At 37.6% G+C, this 20,022-nt stretch overlaps 1 pseudogene; it reads left to right on the top strand.

Moving 5' to 3' along the window:
- The first annotated feature begins 542 nt into the window (after window positions 1–542).
- On the top strand, window positions 543–1,022 carry LOC148702250 (secreted RxLR effector protein 161 pseudogene; annotated as a pseudogene).
- Window positions 1,023–20,022: the final 19,000 nt, after the last annotated feature.

Here is a 20,022-nt window from a genome sequence, read left to right as displayed (position 1 = left end):
TGATGAAACTTTTGCACCTGTAGCTAGACTTGAAGCTATTAGGCTATTACTTGCATTTGCATGATTTATGGATTTTAAATTATTTCTAATGGATGTCAAAAGTGCATTTCTAAATAGTTTCATAACTGAAGAATTTTAATGTAGAATAGCCATCCAGATTTGAAAATCATAAACGTTCAGATCATGTTTTTAAATTGAACAAAGCACTTTATGGCTTGAAGCAAGCTCCTAGAGCTTGGTATGATAGATTTAGAAACTTTTTAATAAAGAATAATTTTTCAAAAGAAAATGTTGATAGAGCTCTGTTTATTAAAAAGAAAAATGTTGATATTCTGATTGTTCAAATATATGTTGATGATATTATATTTGGTGTTACTAATGAAAGATTATGTGAAGAATTTGCTAAGCTCATGCAAAGTGAGTTCGAGATGAGTTTGATGGGTGAACTCAACTTCTTTCTTGGACTCCAAATCAAGCAAATACGAGATGGAATCTTCATCTACCAAAGTAAATACACAAAGAAAATCTTAAAGAAGTTTGGTATGGAAGATTTAAAATCATTAGGTACTCCTATGAGCCTCTCTTGTAAATTAGAAAAAGATGAGCATGGTAAATCCTTTGATTCAAAGCCGTATAGAGGAATGATTGGATCTTTACTTTATCTTACAGCAAGTAGACCTGATATAATGCATAGTATTTGTATGTGTGCAAGATATCAAGTAAATCCTAAAGAATCACACTTAATTGTTGTTAAAAGGATATTAAGATACTTAAAAAGAATACAACATTTAGGTTTATGGTATTCTAAGACATCTACAATTGACTTAATTGGATATTCAGATGCTGATTTTGCTAGTTGTAGATTAGACAGAAAAAGTACAAGTGGAACTTGTCAATTTCTTGGAACAAACTTAATCTCTTGGTTTAGCAAGAAGCAAAATTTCATAGCGCTATCTACAGCTGAGGCTAAATATATTACAGCAGGAAGTTGCTGTGCCCAAATCCTATGGATTAAGCAATAACTTGAGGACTAGGGCATAAAACAAAATAAAATTTCTATAAGGTGTGACAACACTAGTGCCATAAATCTGACTAAAAATTCCATACAACACTCAAGATCTAAACATATAGAAATCATACATCATTTCATAAGAGATCATGCTCAAAATGGGGATATAAAAATGAAATTTATAAATACTGATAAACAAATTACATATATTTTCACTAAATATATTTTGTAAATTTAGAGGTGAATTATGCATTTGTGATCCATTTTGATGACTGATTATGAATGATAAATTGCATATTTTGATTGACTATTATTGGTTGAATTTTAATTGATTTGATATGTGGTTTGCAATCGATTTTTAAATCTTATTTAAAAAGATTTTGTCTCTTGAACTATTTGAGGAGATGACTCATGTAAATGAGGAGTCGACTCATGTAATAAGGGATGACTCTTAAGTTAAAAGAGTCGACCCCTAACCTACAGGAGACGACTATTAAGTAAAAAGAGTCGACCTCTAATCTATAGGAGACGATTCTTAAGTTAAATGAGTCAACTAAAGAGGAACTATTTGAAATGGATTGTAAGGACACTCTCTCTCTGAAACGTTGAACCTGAAATGTTTCATACCCCTTAGAACGTTTTCAGTCTTTAGACACTCTTTCAAACAAAAAAAACCCTCCAAAAATCTTAGAAAACCTTTCCGAGGTTCCGATTGATCTTTCAATGGTGAGAAGAAAGCAACTCACATCCGGACTAAAGAGGAAGAGTATCACTTCGCAAACTGAGAGAAGAACGAAGGCTAGGGCAGAGACAGCCGTGAATCAACAAAGACAAGAAACACTGCCACCTCAGCCCGATTTGTCCCTCTGTCACCTCTGTCCTCGGTTTCAAAGCAAGGTCCCCTCTCCATAAGAAATGTCTCCACCGGAAGAAGAGTGGATTTCGAGTTTTTGGAGAAGGAGAACTTTCCATTAGGTCAAAATCTAAATGAAATGGGTTGGGAATATCTGTGCTCACTGACTGTGCCGACCTACCCAGATTTGGTACGGGAGTTCTACAGCAATGCCTATTTTGGCCAAGGTCAAATCTTATCCAAGGTTAGAGAAATTCCTATCTTGATCACAGAAGAGATTCTCAGAGATGCTCTTCGGATTCCAAATGATGGAGAGAATGGAGATCATTTAGAGAATAGGAACGAAGGGATAAGAACCATTCAGAATAAAGAAGTCACAGAAGATTGGACTGAAATCAGTGCTAATCAACTAAATGCTAAGATGTCGCTGCTGTATCACATGATCAACAAGATGTTCTTTCCGAAGATAGAAAAATTTGATCATGTCTCAGAGAGAGACATATTAGTTATGCATCATGTGATTCAAGAATTGCCACTGAATCTACCCTGCTTGATGATCAGATATATGGAAGCTCAAGGACAGAGAAAAGGAGCTTCACTTCCCTATGGTATGGTTCTGACATTAGTCTTCATTTATTTCAATTTGAATCTAGAAAGGGAGACCAAGAAAGAATTATTGTATTCAGATGTCTACATTGACAAATCACTAAAGAGAATGGGATTTGTCAAAATTGAGGGCAAATGGAAAAGAATTCAGGATGAAACTGGTCAAGACACTCCAACACTACTTAAAGGCAAAAGAATCCCTACTGAAGTACCTCCAAAAGAGCCTCCAGTCAGTCAACCTCCTCCAATCCAAAGACCATCAGATCCTCCACTCAGACTTGAAAAATGGCAGTTAAAATTTATTGGAGATAACATCATAAAAGCACTGTTCAATTCTAGAGTCTGCTGGAACTCAGTCTATGACCTCACTAATTTGACCAAAGAAATTAAACTGGAGCTTCAAGGACTGAGAACACTTGCAGCCAATCAACAGAGCAGAATTGCTGCAATTGAAGAGCGACTGATGACTCAAGAAAATTCAGTTCAGAGTTCTCTACAAGAACTGAAAGAAGAACACACTTAGCTTACTGGCTCTATTTCTGCACTGAATAACAAGATTGATAAGCTGATGGAAGGACAAGAGGAAGATCAGTCTGGACCTTCAGCTTCAAAATCTTGAACCTAGACTGAACCTAACCTAAACTTAGACTGAACCCTATGTTTTGAAAACATAACTTTGTACTGAATTATGTTTCATATCTATTTGGCATACTTGTATACTGACTGATACCAATTGTATCTTTTCGATTTATCAAGCGTACTTCATTTATCAATTGCAATGAATACTTACCTTTTTTGAAATATATGTTTTCTTGAATTGTATGTTGCTTTGATACATTAAACATATATTAAGTCTGATACCCTCTCTCCTTAACACAACTATTAATTAATCCTTGATGTTTAAGTTCTCAAAAAAAGGAAAATTGAAATTATTTTTCTTTTCCTTCCTTTTGTTGATGACAAAAAGAAAGAGAAATGTGAAAAGAATTCCATTCTAAGAAAGGAGAAATGTGAAAAGAATTCCATTCTAAAAAATGAGAAATGTGAAAAGAATTCCAATCTAAGAAATGAAAAATGTGAAAAGAATTCAGAATTCCAATCTCTACACTAAAGATAATATATAGGGGGAGATTTAAATTATAATATACATATATGGAATGGTAATGATACTGCACTATCAAGAAAAACTTTAAGAAAAGAAGAAAAAAAAAGAACTCAGCATAATTTAAATGTTTGTAACTGATAGGGGGAGATTTTTCTTCTTAACTTGTTGAAATTATGCATATATCTCTGAATGTCATATTTGCTCAGAACTTTATTACAAAATTCTTATAATTGCTATGAAATTTATTACAAAATTTTTTTAGACTCAATGGTTTTGTCATCATCAAAAAGGAGGAAATTGTCAACCCTAAAGGATGAATTTTGATGATTACAAAATACTTGAGATGATGTTGTGTACTAATGATGTTGGTTTAATTGTGAAGTTTTATAAGTCAAAAAAAAATAAAAGAAATGAAGCATTGCAAAATCATTAGTTCTTCACAAATACTTCATTAGATATGTTCTAAAAGAAAAATGATTTTCATCTAATCCATGGAGATCATAGATGAAGTCTAAAGTTTTCTGTTTGAAAAACTTGAGTCGACCCCTAAGCAAAAAGGATAAGTTTGAGTTGACTCTGGCATGTTTTCTTCAAGTGGCACAGTCAATGAGTCGACCCTCACAAAATAAGAGTCGACCCTTGTATAGTTCAAATTAAACAAAAAGATTTTACCGCCTGAGACAAAGTTTAAAGAGTCGACCATTGTACCAAATGAGTCGACCCCCGAAATTGAAGAGTCGACCCTTGCATTTGAAGAGTCAACCCTAGTTCAGTCTCAGCGTCAGCCAGAAAAATTATTGCATGAGTCAACCCTTATGTTTAAAGAGGCGACTCCTGAAGAAGATGAGTCAACCCTTAAGGTTAAAGAGTCGACCCTTTGAAGTTATCACAGCAAGAGCCGTCTCAATATCTTAAAGTGCTAACCTAGGATAAACATGAGTCGACCCCTGAGTTACATGAGTCGACCCCTGTACTACTGGGACCACAACGGGAAGCTTGCAACAACTTTTATCTTCTTCTGTAACAGAAACATTCCTATCAGAACAGAAAGAAGGGAACTCAAATCCCTCTGAAGAACTTGTCTATAAATTCAAGGGAACCTTAGAAGGGAAACAACAAGGAAAGTGAGAAAGATTCTATTAAGAAAGAAAAGTTTCCACAAAAGAAAGGAGAAAAAAAGTTAAACAGTTCATCATCCTCACCGGCATTCATCTAAAACTTACTTCTATGAGGAAATCAATCGAAGCTTCTCAATGCATCGAGAAGAGCTAGTGTTCAAGCATTGGGACATTCTTCCATAGCCAACTTCTTCATCGGCTTCAACTTTTATTTTTATTGATTCATTCTATATACTCTGAAGCTTTAAGTTTTCTGGTTACAGCATTCATTTATATGGATTATTTGTTGCTGTAACAGTTTCACTATCTGAAGTTGCTGAATCGGAAGTATTCAGTAAGGGATAAAGTTTTTAGAAAACCAACTGGGTTGTTTGTGAGTCCGGAAAAATAAACGGTGTAAAGTTTTTGGTTGGTTTGTCTAAAAACCAACTGGGTTGTTTGTGAGCCAGGAAAACAAACGGCGATAGATTTTTGGTTGGTTGCCTGAAAAAACTAACTGGATTTTTGATTGTGAGTCCGGAAAATAATCAAACTATAATCTGCTGGGTTATAGTGAAATCTCAAGCTAGGCTTGGGGAATGGATGTAGGTGCTGGGAGTGCATCGAACCACTATAAATTCTGGTGTTTGTGTGTGTGGTTTATTTCTCTTCTTCCACTGGATATTTCTAACTACTTTCCTCATCTTATCCACTGCTTTATTTGTACAACTTCAATTCTGCTGCTAAATCTACAAGTTATTGAAAGATAACAGTAACTCATTCACATCACATTATTAAATTTTAAAAGACCCAATTCATCCCCCTCTTGGGTTGCACCTCTGGGCAACACAAGGTAATTCTTCGGCATAGTGGCTGAGTCGACTTGAAATGTTCACGAGTTGACTCTTACAGAAAATGGCCAAGAGCATTTTTTCACAAACCAGAATGCGAGCCGACTCCGAAATTACTCGAGCTGTCTCCTGGAAAAGAGCTGGTATTTTACTTCTGAAGATGCCGTGGGCGAGTCGACTCCCCACTCCTTCGAGCAGACTCTTACAAGACTGACAAAGAGCCTATTTGTAAGAGTCCGAATTTGAGTCGACTCCAGATTTTCTCGAGGTGTCTCCTACTTTAGCCAAGCCGACTTCAAGATGGGCGAGTCGACTTCGATCCCAATGGATGCTTTGTTAGAATGCGCAGTTTTGTCAGAACGGCTCTTTTCTCCTCTCTAACAGCTAGTTTTCGAGGAGTTAAGTTATGAGAGGTGGTTCTAAGTGAAAAATAGAAGGCAATACACATTTCTTAGAGAGCATTCAAGTAAATCAACCACCAAAGAAAAATTAGAGCCTTTTAGAGCGGAAAAAGGATTTATCGCATTCCAAGTGATTTCAGAGCACTCCTCCCATTAAAGGCTCATTAAAGTGATCCTCAACTACCAGCGTATTCAAGAGAGGATCCAGTAAAGGAGAAGCCAAGTCTTGCATTAGCAAATTCTGTTTGAGGGCTTCTTCCTTACATTTTGTTTACATTGCTATATCTACTTATTTACAAGCTTGTAACCTTTAAACTCTATTTCTCTGATATTTATTCCTTGATTCAATCAGGAAATTGAATCAAGGAGTTAAGATTTGTTGGTGAGGCCGTAAAACTAATAATGTAGGTTTTGGTTGGTGATCCCGTAAATTCAAGCTGGGTTGTTTGTGAGCCCGAAAGAACAAACGAAGTAGTTTTAGTCGGTGAGCCAGGAAAAACCGACCAGGTTCATTGTGATCCTATGAAAATGACAAGTTGGTTTGTGAGCTTGTAAAATAGCTGAGTTGTAATCTTTGGATTATGGTGAACTCCCAAGAAAAGCTTGGGGAGTGGATGTAGGAGCAAGGTTAGCTCCGAACCACTATAAAAACCTTGTGTTTGTGTTGTGGTTTATCTTGCTTTACTTCTTTACTGCTTTCTTATAGATTACTTAATTACATTTGTTTAAAATCAAAAAAGCTTTCATAATGCTCAATAGATAAATTTAGAGAATCTAATTTTAATTAGAACCCAATTCACCCCCCTCCTGAGTTATCTTCTGGACAACAAGTGGTATCAAAGTACGTGCTCTAATATTGATTGTTGATCCAATCTGATTAAGTAAGAGATTAAATGACAACTCAATTTGGGTCTACCCTAAGTGAAGGGCAGTCTACCAATATGTTACCTTTATTCAATGGGACAAACTACACTTATTGAAAGGCTAGAATGAGGATATTCATATAAGCCCAAGATTATGATGTTTGGAATATAATAATAAATGGACCACACATTCTCACATACATCATAGATAATATTGCTATTCCCAAGCTTGAAAAAGATTGGAATGATAATGATAAGAAAAGGACCCAACTAAATGTTAAGGCAATGAATGTACTTTATTGTGCCTTAGATACAAATAAATTCAGTAGGACTTCCACCTATATTTCTTCTAAGAAAATATGGGATAGACTTAAGGTTATCCATGAGGATACCAACCAAGTGAAGAAATCTAAAATTAACATGCTTGTACATAAATATGAACTGTTTAAAATAAAACCATCTGAAACCATCACATGTGTAAGACCCCGGAACTGGGCCCGGTCCAAATGATCGGCCTAGTCCCAAAACCTCGGCCTCACGTGCAACGCACTTGAGGCGACGGGATGGACTGTTTCCATCCCGAAGAAGAAGGAAGCCCTGTTTTTAGGGCTTCCTCTCCTCCTTGAGGCCACCGAGAAGAGCCGCCAGGGAGAAGGGGGAGAGATTCTTCTTCGCGTTGCCGGAGAGAGAGAGGAAGAGGGAGAGCCAAGCAGCATGGGTGACCCTTTTCCTTCATCGCCGCCGGAGAGGAAAGCCGTCGGACCTTCATTGGGGCTGAGGTAAGGCCTTCTCCTCTTCCTCTCTTGGTGATTAGCCACGGTGTATGGGGGTTTTGAGCTGGCCAATCACCGGATTTTGGCCAAAAAGGGATGCTCTGCTTCGGCTAGGTGCTGTAGCCGCCGGTGTGTTCGCCACCGCCAGCCGCCGGGGGGTGGTCGGGCTTGCTCCGCCGCCTCCTGCCGCCGTCGGGCCGGCCACCATGGTCGCCCCGAGGTCCGACCGAGAGGGAAGAAGAAGAAGAAGGGGGGGTGTCACGGGACCCCCTATTTCACCGAAGGAGAAGAGGGGAGTCAGGAGAGAAAAGAAGAAAGAAGAAAGAGAAAAGAAGAAAGAAGAAAAAGAAAAGAAGGAAAAAGAAAAAGAGAAAAAATAAAAAGGGGGAAAAATAATAATAATAACAAAGAGAGGGGGTGGTTTATGGATATGAACCCAAACTTGGAGTGCTAGGCACTCCAGCAGGGCCAACCATGGGAGGATATTAAAAATTTAAGTCTTTGTATATATATATATTATGATGAATTTTAAAAGAAGAATATGATTTTTGAATATTAGGTTCTGCGAGGGATTTACGAAATTAATTGGATTTGTTGTGGATCGCGTTCGCAAGGTAAGTGATGTAACCTCTTTACTAGATTTATCGGCAAATTAAATATTTGTTTTACTAATTGAATTATTTATGAATACGAATTTGATGCATGGATTATATGTATAATTTTAGAATATTGTATAACTCTGATTGAACGTATTTGCTTCTGGTTCGAATTGTATTTAATTGCTCTAACATTGTATTTTTCGGCTTGAAACACTGAACATAATGTAAGAAAAAATAATGACTTGTACTAGATTCAGACTTGCAGTCGGGCTATGTTGAGGACCCTGCCAATAGGGGCTAATACATAGGTACCGCATGAAGAATAGTCGGTGATATGACCCTGCCACAGGAAATATATGGTCATAGTTCCTGGCTGTTGAGTTGAATCTGATAAATTGAAAGAAATTAAGATATGAACGATATTTGGTTTTGATACTGCATGTTTTCATGACTGAAATATGAAATAGTGAACTAATTGAACTTCGACCTAGCTATGTTGAGGATCCCGCCAATGGGGGCAGATACGTTGGCAATTGACTGTCCTGAGGGACTCACCGCAAGAAGATTAGTCGGTGTTGATGACCCTGCCACAGGGAACATGTGGTCATAGTCCAGGATCGACAAGATGAATTGAATATGTGAAAGAATCCTGAAACCGCGAAAATAATCTTATGAATTTAAGAAATATTTGATTTATACTTTGGAACTGCATATTTATTTATTTTCCATATATTATTGCTTGATTTATCTAGCTAGAGTGTTCATTACTTACTGGGCTATCTAGCTCATTATACCATCTCTTGTTGTTTTACAGATTTCGAGAACTAGTCTATTGGGGATTCAAAATGGGAGAGCGACTAGAAGGATTGTGGCACAAGTTATCTTAGATTAGGGTTATTTAAGTTGATTTGTTATTATGGACATTTATTATGATTGGTGGACTTTTGTTATTTTAAGAACTAGGTTTCTGCATGTTAGTAAATGATTATTCTGCTGCATATTTAGACTTGTGAGACCTTATGACTTGAGTTAGTCAATGGAATAAGATTGCATTTATTCAGTTAAATTATTTTAGAATTACATAATTGAGGTGTTTTGGTTTAGATGCCTTGCATGCTCGTGGGGAGAGTTTCCTATGGGTGTGCGGCGGTTGGCGCGACCCCCGGCTCGCGATCTCGGGCCGGGGGCATGACAACATGCATGTTCACAAGATTCACTGATATCATTAATAGCTTGAAAAGCCTTGGAAAAACTTATTCTAACAGTGATCTTGTCAGAAAAGTCCTTCGTTCTCTGCCTCGCCTATGGGAAGCTAAAGTGACAGTCATCCAAGAAGCTAAAGACCTCAACACGCTTCCACTAGAAGAGCTCCTTGGATCCCAAATGACACATGAGCTGGCAATAAATCAACACAATGAGGATGAGACTCAAAAAAAGAAGGGGATAGCCTTTAAGGCCACTACTCAAAAGAAATATGAGGACAGCAGTGAGGAAGAAGAAGAAGAAGATGATGATGTGGCACTCCTAGTAAAGAAATTGAGCAAATTTATAAGGAGAAGGAAGACACACTTCAAGAGAAATCCCTTAATTAGAGGAGAATCAAAAAAGAAAAAGGGAAGGAACCTATGATATGCTATGAGTGTAAGAAACCTGGACATTTCAGGCATGAGTGTCCTCTATTTAAGAAGACATTTAAGAAGAAAAAGAAGGCATTTGTAGTAATGTAGGGTGATAGTGATGAAACATCATCCAAAGAAGAACCTCAAGAAGTGGCGAACCCTTATCTCATGGCTTTCAAAAATGAGGTAACATCTGAGCCTTTATTAAACTTTACTTTTGAAGAATTACATGATGCTTTCCATGAACTAATTGATGATTATAGAAAACTTGGAATGAAAAACAAAGAACCGAAAGCTGAAAATCAAACTTTTGTTGATCATTCTGAAAAACTTGATAAGAAAAATGAATATTTAATCAATGAAGCTCAAAAACTAAAATCTGAAAGACTAAACGTAGAAAAACAGAATGAAGAGCTGATTAAAGAAAACCAAAAGCGAAGGAAAGAAGTAGATAAATACAAATCTATTGTAGAAAAGTTCACTTATAGTTCAAAAAAATTTGAAATGATTTTGAACAATCAAAGAGCTGTTTTTAACAAAGCTGGTTTAGGTTATAAGCCAAATAACAAACAAAAGCTTCTTAAAATCTTTTTTGTTAAAGCAACTGAAACCAAACCTAAAGAAGTAACATGCTTTAGTTGTGGTAGACATGGACATAAATCATATGCAATCACAGAAAAATACCAAAAAATAACAAAGTAAAGAAAGTTTGGGTTACAAAAGGAACCATCTATACTAACTATTGTTGCCCAGAGGTGCAGCCCAAGAGAGGAGGGTGAATTGGGACTCTTAAAAAAAATTATTAACGTTAAAACGTATGGAGAGTATGAGTTACTAATATCTTATAGATTCAGCTGCGGAAATGAGATTGCACAAATATGACAGTAAATAAAAGTTAGGAATGTAGTAAGGAATATGCAGAGAAAAGGAAGAGAAGAACCGCAATCACAAACACCAAGATTTATAGTGGTTCGGTGCACTCTCAGCACCTACATCCACTCCTCAAACCTAGCTTGAGATTTTCACTATAACCCAGTAGATTACAACCTGATTATTTTTCGGGCTCACAATCAAAAACCCAGTTGGTTTTTCCAGGCAACCAACTGAAAATTTTTTATTTTCCGGGATCACAAATAATTCAGTTGGTTTTCAGACAAACCAACCAAAAACTTTACACCGTTTGTTTTTTCGGGCTCACAAACAACCCAGTTGGTTTTCAGATGAACCAACCAAAACTATCACCCTTGCTGACTATACCCAATTCAGCAACTTCCAATCAAGGCTTGGAAGAGCCTTTACAAGTTTCAAATCAATGAAATTGTTACAACAGCAATTAATCCAGCTAAAAGAATACTGTAACTTGAAAACTTAAAGCTTCAGAGCATATAAGAAATAAGTCAATGAAAGCAAAAGCTGAAGCCGATGAAGTAGTTTGCTGTGGAAGGATGTTCCAATGTCTGAACAGCAGCTCTTCATGATGTAGTGAGAAACTTCGACTGATCTCCTCACAAGAAAAAGTTTCTGATTACAGTGCTGGTGAGGAAGATGAACTGTTAAGCTTTTCTTCTCTTTTTCTCAGTGAAAACTTTTTGTTTTCAATGGAATCTTTTCCCTTTCCTTGTTTTTTTTTATTCTGAGGTTCTCTCGTATTTATAGACAAATTCTTCAACGGGATTTGAATTCCTTTCTTCCCGTTCTGATGAGAATATTTTTCTGTTACAAAAGAAGACAAAAATCGTTCACAGCTTTCCGTTGTGGTCCCAACAGTACAAGGGTCAACTCATGTATCTCAGGGGTCGACTCATGTTCTTTCTGGATCGACACTTTAAATCGTGGAGAGAGCTTTTGTTGTGTCACCTTCAAAGGGTCGACTCTTAATTCTTAAGGGTCGGCTCATCTTCATCAGGAGTCGCCTCTTTAAACACAAGGGTCGACTCATCTTCATCAGGAGTCGTTTCTTTAAATACAAGGGTCGGCTCACGCTTTAGTTTTTCGGCCGGCACTGAGACTGAGTAGGGGTCGACTCTTCAAACGCAAGGGTCGACTCTTCAATTTTGGGGGTCGACTCATTTTGAACAAGGGTCGACTCTTCAAGCTTTTCTCAGGCGATAAAAAACTTTCTGTTTACTATACAAGGGTCGACTCATGTTTTATGGGGGTCGACTCTTTGACTGTGTTCCTTGAATAAAACTTATAGAATCAACTTAAACTTGTCCTTTTTGCTTAGAAGTTGACTCAAGTATTTCAAATAGAAAACTTTAGACTTCTTCTCTGATCTCCATGGACTAGATTAAGATCATTTCCTTTTAGAACATGTCCACTGAGATATTTGCGAAGAACTTAAGATTTTGCAGTGCTTCAATTCTTCTATAAAACTTCACAATTAAGCCAATGTCATTAGTACACAACATGATCTCAAGTATTTTGTAATCATCAAAATTCATCCTTTAGGGTTGACAATCTCCCCCTTTTTGATGATGACAAAACCATTGGATTAAGAGTTGATTCAATATGTATCAGAGCAGCATACAAACCAATAAAGACATTCACTGTATTTCAAGAAAGGTAAGCATTCATTACATTTGATAAATGAAGTACACTTAATAAATCAAAAAGATTACAATTGAGATCAATTTGTATCAGATAGCATACAACTGTGCCAAAAAAAATCATGAAACTCAGCTTAGTACAAGGTTATGTTTTGAAAACATGGGTTTCCATCTAAGCTAAGGGTAGTTTCAGTCTAGGGTCAGTCTAGGTTCAAGGTTTTGAAGATGATGGTCCAGACTGATCTTCCTTTGGCTCTTCCATCAGCTTGTCAATTTTACTGTTTAGTGCAGTGATGGAGCTAGTGAGCTGACTGTGTTCTTCTTTTAGTGCTTGTACAGTGCCTTGTACAGAATTTTCTTGTGCTTGCAGCTGTTTTTCAATCTCAGTAATTCTTCTCTGCTGGTTAGCTGCTAATTGCCTCAATCCTTGCAGTTCAGATTTGACTTCTTTAACCAAGTCAATGAGGTCAACAACCGAATTCCAGCAGACTCCAGAATTGAACATTGCTTTTATAATATTGTCTCCAATAAATTTCAACTACCATTTTGATGAGAGCACAAAAGTGCGATCTACACGTTGCTTAAATTAGTATTACTGCTAACATATAATGATAAAATCGTTAAGTTAATATTATATTTTGTTTGGCACAGGTTAGTATAAATTAAAGATACAAAGCATATTTAGTATTGATTGGGTCTAGAAAAATGCACAACCGAGGCCACGCACGCTCAACTTCGCCATGGTATGATCGAACCCACCATTCATCAAGCACACTTGCACTCGAGGGACACATGGCAGTCATCCGGCGTCCGTTCCAAGTTCGTGATCCCAGCGTCTACACTCTGTTGATCGTGATCTCCCGGCGTTCCTAACCTGCCATAGCCCAAAGAAGGGAGCAGATGTTCCGCCCATTCCACGACAGCATCCCACGTCTCCCCTCTTCCGTTTCAGCTCCCGACATCCCGTCCGCATGCACCTTCCAAATTAGCATCTTCATCCGTGCATTCCTCCTAACAATCAAGCCATGATCCAGCCACCCGTGAAAGAGGAAATCAGCAGCACCGTGATCCATGCTCTTCCAAATTCGAGACGGCAACCTTCCAACCGTGCCTTCCGCATCAGCATCATCCCACACCTCCCGTTCCTTCATTCATCTTCGTGATCCAAGCATCCCGAGTCCATGATCCCAGGATAGCCCGAAGAAGGAAGTCCACGTCCGCCTCTTCCGCGTCTCCTTCCTTCCGCGATCCATCCCCGCGATCCCGCAGGCCTTCATCTCTTCCATTTCTCGCCATCAAGGAACCACACCAGATCAGCATCTCAGCCTTCCGCTTCCAATCCGGCACCCAAAGAAGGAAACCCATCTCCTTTTCTTCCGGCCACAGCAGCGGATTAGCAGGTGGTTTTCGGCATCCTCTTTTTTTCCACTCGGCCCAACGCATCCGAAGACATGATCCCAGCATCCGGCCTTCCGTTCCACCCTCCCGCTCCTAATTCGGCATCCACAAAGCTTCCGGTGATTCCGTATCTCTTCCAAATTTGAAATCTCAAGCGTCCGCCCTCTCCTTCCTCCCATGATCAAGCCATCTACAAGCATCCAACCTCCTCCGCATCCAAGCACCCGCGACGCTCTTCATCCGGATCCACCTCCCGAGATCCCGCGCCCGTTTCTCCTCCTCTCCATGCGCAATCAAGGGATCCATGGCTGGCTTCAAGGCTCTGGCGAGCTATAAGAAGGGGAGGATGAGGGGAAGAAAGGAGGAGCTCTCGGCTGGGGAGGGTGGAGCTCGGTTGGGGCCAAAGAAACAGGGGAGGAGCATTCAGTTTGGGAGAGAAGAGAGAAAAAAAAAAAAAAGAAACAGATCATGGCTCTGTTTTGGTTTGAAAAGAAAGAATAAAAAATAGGGGAGGAGAAGAAAAGGGGAGTTTTGTGGTTTTTCTTCTTTTGTTTTTATGTTTTATTTTGTAGAAGGAGGAAGCATTAGGCTTCCAATCTTCATTTTATTTTTGTAATCAATTTATTTTTATCAAATCTATCATTTCTCTTTCATGCAATCCTTATTCTAGGTTCAGTTTAATTTCCACTTTTTATGCAATCTTTTAATTTTCTTTTATGCAATTTATGTTCCAGGCTTCAATCTTCTTAGCTTCCATCAATTTTCTATGCCGAAGCTTTTCTTTGATTAGTTAAATATATAAATGCTTTCCGAATCTAAGTACCTGTCTTTTAGTTAATTTCAATTGGAAAACATTCTCTGGTAGACCAGAGAATCATTCAACATCCTCGCGTAATGTTTTTCTTTTGTTATTCAAAAATTAATTTTGAATCCGAGTGAATGTTTTAATTTTTATGCAACTCCAATCGCCTCCCTATGGATCGACCTCTTACGACCACTATTCTTTGAGAAGAAAAGGTAAAAGTATAATTAAATTAAACTTTGTTTGTCGGTTCTAACAATGATCTGTTTAGCGTATTTTTAGGTAAATAGGAATCGACAACAAAATTTTGGTGCCGTTGCCGGGGAGGCAAATCAAGAAGCAAAAACGATCACGAAGATCAAATCGAATTTTGGATGTCCAGAGTGAACACACTCCGGTAGTAAGTTTTTTTTATTAATTTTTTCTTGTTTTGATTATCTTTAGTTAATAATTTCATAGTTATTAAATTCTAAAATTTGAAATTCAAAATTTAAAATTTTGAAAAAAATTTTGAAAATTAAAAAAAATCCAAAATTCTAAAATTTAAAAATTTAAATTCAAAATTTGAATTCTGAAATTCGAAATTTGAAATTTTAAAAAAAAAAATTTTGCTAGTAATTGATAGGGTGCAATCCCCCGAGGTTATCATACCTCCATTGGGGCTTCTCACGGAGTAATCTTCAGAGCTCATTCAACGGGCATTCAGAGATTGACTGACGTATAAGGATTAGTTTTTAGTTTACATTCAAGTTATTCCTATATAAAAATTTAAATAAAAAAACATAAAATTTTAAAAAAAATTTAAAGAAAAATAAATATAAAAATAAATAAATAAATATATATATATATATATAAATTTTGTTTGCTCATTTAATCAGTACGACCTAATGACATTCCATAAACTTTAAAAAAAAATTCATTGAATATTTGCTGCATTTAGTATTAAATATTTGCATAAAATAATTTAAGGGCAAAACCCATTAAAAAGATAAGGTCAGAAAGTCATTACCTGTCCTTAGCCCAAAAATCACCACCTTGCGTATATATCCTAAGCCGAATTAAATTAAAATCAATTAGACGTTGGCCTTAGGGTTTTCGAGCTCAATTAGGCTCTTGGAAAGAAGCGGCTGAAAGCCACTCCAGTGAGAATTTAGTAATTGGTGATGTCTAGGAAAGTTTTACAACAGTGAGAACTGTTATGGATATTGTGGTATCGGTGTATCCCTTCTGGCACCACCACATACCTCGGGACTTTCCTGGTCACTAGTTACTGGATCGTTTAACTGGTAAGCTCAAGCTTAATCTGAAAGGGAGATTAGGAGCTGTCTAATTTAGGAGAGAATTTCAGAAACTTTTTAACCTGATAAATCTCTGTGCAACTAGATTAAAAGCTACTAAACCTTCTTTAATCTCAAGATTAAAGAGCCAATCCATTGTGTGGTATTGATTGTGGTCATCTTGGTCTAGCCCTTCTTCTTCTCTTTTAGGATTTCGTTTAGGAGTCGATTCTAATTAGTTGTGGATAATATATGCATGGTAGAAGATCATTAAGGGGTAAGTTAACACCATTTAACCCAGAGGTTGGAAAAAATTATCGTCACATCCGATAAATTATTGATCAACCACCAATCTCTACAATGGGCGATCATATTAGAAACCTGAATGAATTATTCGCTCCTGCATCCGCTAGTCCACCTACATGTATAGTGTTGCCAATAAATAACGCAGCCCAATTTGAAATTCGGGCTGCAACAATAAATATGCTACCCAAATTCCATGGGTTTGAAAGTGAACAACCCTACATTCATCTAAATAAATTCATGGCAATTTGTCAAACTTTCAAAAATCAAAATTTAGATGAAGAAAGTGTAAAATTGAGATTGTTCCCAATGACCTTAGAGGATCGAGCCGCGGCATGGCTATATTCTCTGGCCCCAAATTCCATCACAACATGGGAACAACTATCTAGGAAGTTCATGGCAAAATTTTACCCCATGATAAAAATAGAAAAAATTAAGGATGCCATAAGAACTTTCAGAGGAAAATCTGAAGAGAAATTTTTCCAAACTTGGGAACGATTCCATAACTTGTTGGTCAAATGCCCACACCATGGGCTTGATAAGGCTGATCTGGTCTACTTCTTTTATAAAGGACTACTTCCAGCACATAGAAACATGATCGAGTCCCTGAACAAGGGTAGGTTCAAGAACTAAACCCCTGATCAAGCCTATGAATTTCTTGTTGACTTAGTCGAGAACATCCAAAATTGGAGTAACTATGGTGAGGAAGTAAATAGAGATGAGTTCGGATCTAGAAAACTAGAAAATTATGAAATGAAAGCAGACCCAGATCTCAAAAATGTCATGTCCAATCTGGTGACTGGAATGAAAAACTTAAGTAAAAAGTTTGATGCTTTCACTGTTTTCACTAGCTCGAGTTCATATAAAGAGTTAAATCCCATCATAAAAGTGGATCACAAGTTACATAGTTTATGTGTCTTGTGTAACAGTCCGGAACATCTAGTGGAGTGCTGCCCTAATCGGCCCTCCATAAAGGCCGAGCAAGCAAACGCTCTAAATTCATATAGTGCCTTTAAGAAGCCCACTCCCAATTCATTCACCCCAATCTACCACCCTGATAATAGGTTCCATCCAAATTTTTTATACAAGCAGAACGAACCTATTCAGCATCAAGGTGGTCCATCAGATTTTCAGAAGAACTTCCCCAGGATAGGTCCATCACAAATGAACTAAACTTTGGTTCCATCTTTACCTCCTTATAATACCCCTATCCCACAGCAACCTTCACCATTAGAAACCATGATGGCTAATATGATGAAACAACAACAAGATTTTATCCAACAGCAACAACAAACCAACATGACCCAAACCCAGACTAACCAATTCTATGCGCAAGCAATTGCAAAACTTGAAGTTAGTCTGAGCCAAATAGCAAACTCTCTAGGGGATAGGAAGAAAGGTGAACTACCTAGTCAACCAGTGCCTAACCCTAGTAGACAACAAGGTCAGAGAGGTCAGTATCAAATCAATTCTAATGAAAATCTGACCCATGAAGTCCAGACAATTACCACTTACGGTCTGGCAAGCAAGTGGACAATAAAGTCCAACTTTCTGAACATGTAAAAGAAAATAAACATGAACCTAATAAGAACCTTATTCGAAAGAGGGGTCAAGAACAGGACAAACCAGAAAAAAAGGAAGAACCCATAGAAACATACAAACCTAAGGTTCCTTTTTCCAGTAGACTTCAGGACTCTAAGAAACAATCTAACTTTGATGAAATAATGGAAGTCTTTAAAAATGTTCCTGTAATGGATATTAGCAGATGGGCTACTAAATTTGAATCATTACCTATACCTGAATCCTAGCTAGTACCTTCAAGTGTCAAACCTCCCCAGCTTGAACTTAAAGATCTGCCTGAAAATTTAAAATATGCATTTCTCGGGGACAACAACCCTTACCTATTATTATTGCATCAAATTTAACTGAAGAATAGGAAGAGAAGTTGTTAAATATCCTTCAGAAAAATCAAGAAGCGATCGGCTGGTCTATAGCTAATATCAAGGGGATTAGCCCTTCTGTGGTCCAACATAAAATTCATCTAGAAGAGGATGCAAAAACCTCTAGAGAACCACAAAGACGACTTAACCCAGTCATGAAGGATGTGGTTCGAGCTGAAATTATTAAACTCTTAGATGCAGGGATTATATATCCTATTTCTGATAGCTAGTGGGTGAGCCCAGTTCAAATCGTACCAAAGAAATCTGGAATCACTGTAATTAAGAATGACCACAATGAGTTAGTCCCAACTCGAATCCAAACTGGATGGCAAGTATGCATCGACTACAGAAAGCTGAACGCCATGACTAGGAAAGACCACTTCCCACTACCCTTCATTGACCAAATGTTAGACGTCTAGCTAGCCACTCTCATTACTGTTTTCTTGATGGTTATTTTGGATATAACCAAGTTCCAATTGCACGTGAGGATCAAGAGAAAACCACATTCACCCGTCTTTATGGCACTTTTTCCTATCGTCGCATTCCTTTTGGGTTATGCAATGCACCGGCTACATTCTAGCGGTGTATGATGAGCATTTTCTCCGACATGGTGGAAAAATTTTTAGAAATTTTTATGGATGACTTTTCTGTATTCGGATCTAATTTTAATGAATGTCTGCATCCCTTGACCCTTGTTGTAGAATGATGTAAAGAGAAAATTTTAGTTCTCAACTGGAAAAAATGTCATTTTATGGTTCAATCAGGTATTGTTTTGGGACACATTGTGTCACAAAGGAAAATTGAGGTGGATAAAGCCAAAGTAGAATTAATTGCTAAGTTACCACCTCCCAAAACTGTTAGGGAAGTCAGATCCTTTTTAGGGTATATGGGTTTTTATCGCCGCTTTATCAAGGATTTCAGTAAATTGTCGAAACCCTTATACGATCTGTTGGTGAAAGATGCTATTTTTAATTTTTTGCTAATTTGTATAACTGCTTTCGAAAGACTGAAGTCTGAACTAACCTCAGCACCCATCATAAGGTCCTCTGATTGGAATCTGCCATTTGAAATCATGTATGATGCATTTGATTATGCAATAGGTGTCGTCCTAGGTCAGCGAGTGGGGAAGCTTCCCCATGTGATTCATTATGCGAGCAAAACTCTGAATGGCGCCCAACTCAACTATTCTACCACTGAAAAAGAGTTGTTGGCTGTTGTCTTTGCTCTTGACAAATTTCGTCCCTATCTGATAGGATCCAAGGTTCTTATTTATTCCGATCATGCCGCCCTTAAGTACCTTCTCACAAAGAAGGATGCCAAGGCAAGACTCATTCATTGGATCCTATTGCTCCAGGAATTTGATCTTGAAATACAAGATAAAAAGGGATATGAAAATGTTGTAGCTGACCACTTGTCCAGATTAATTGTTGAATCATCTGGAGAATCCATGCCTGTGTCCGAGACCTTCCCTGATGAATAATTAATGATGATTTTCCATACCAATGTTCCATGGTATGCTGATGTAGTCAACTATCTAGTTACTGAACGAATGCCCAGTTCATGGACCAAACAAGAGAAATTCCACTTCTTAGCTCGTGTAAAATGGTATTTTTGGGATGAACCATACTTGTTCAAATACTGTCCTGATCAAATCATCAGACGATGCATCCCTGAACATGATCAAAGGAATGTCCTTTTCTTTTGTCATGACCATGCCTGTGGTGGTCATTTTAGTGGGAAGAAAACTGCTGCAAAAGTTTTGCAGTGCGGATTTTATTAGCCCACACTTTTTCGAGATACGCATGACTATTGTAAATCTTTCGATCGATATCAACAATTAGGAAAACTTTCGAGAAAGAATGAGATGCCCCTGAACCCTATCTTAATTATAGAAATCTTCCATGTTCGGGGTATTGATTTTATAGGTCCTTTTTCTATGTCGTTTGGGCACCAGTACATTCTTGTGGCAATTGACTA

The sequence above is a fragment of the Phoenix dactylifera genome, chromosome 10, assembly GCF_051530095.1.
Source record: "Phoenix dactylifera cultivar Ajwa chromosome 10, Ajwa_hap1_PhDact_Kaust_v1.1, whole genome shotgun sequence".
Classification (NCBI taxonomy): Eukaryota; Viridiplantae; Streptophyta; class Magnoliopsida; order Arecales; family Arecaceae; genus Phoenix; species Phoenix dactylifera.
This window is presented reverse-complemented; position numbering and strand designations above follow the sequence as displayed.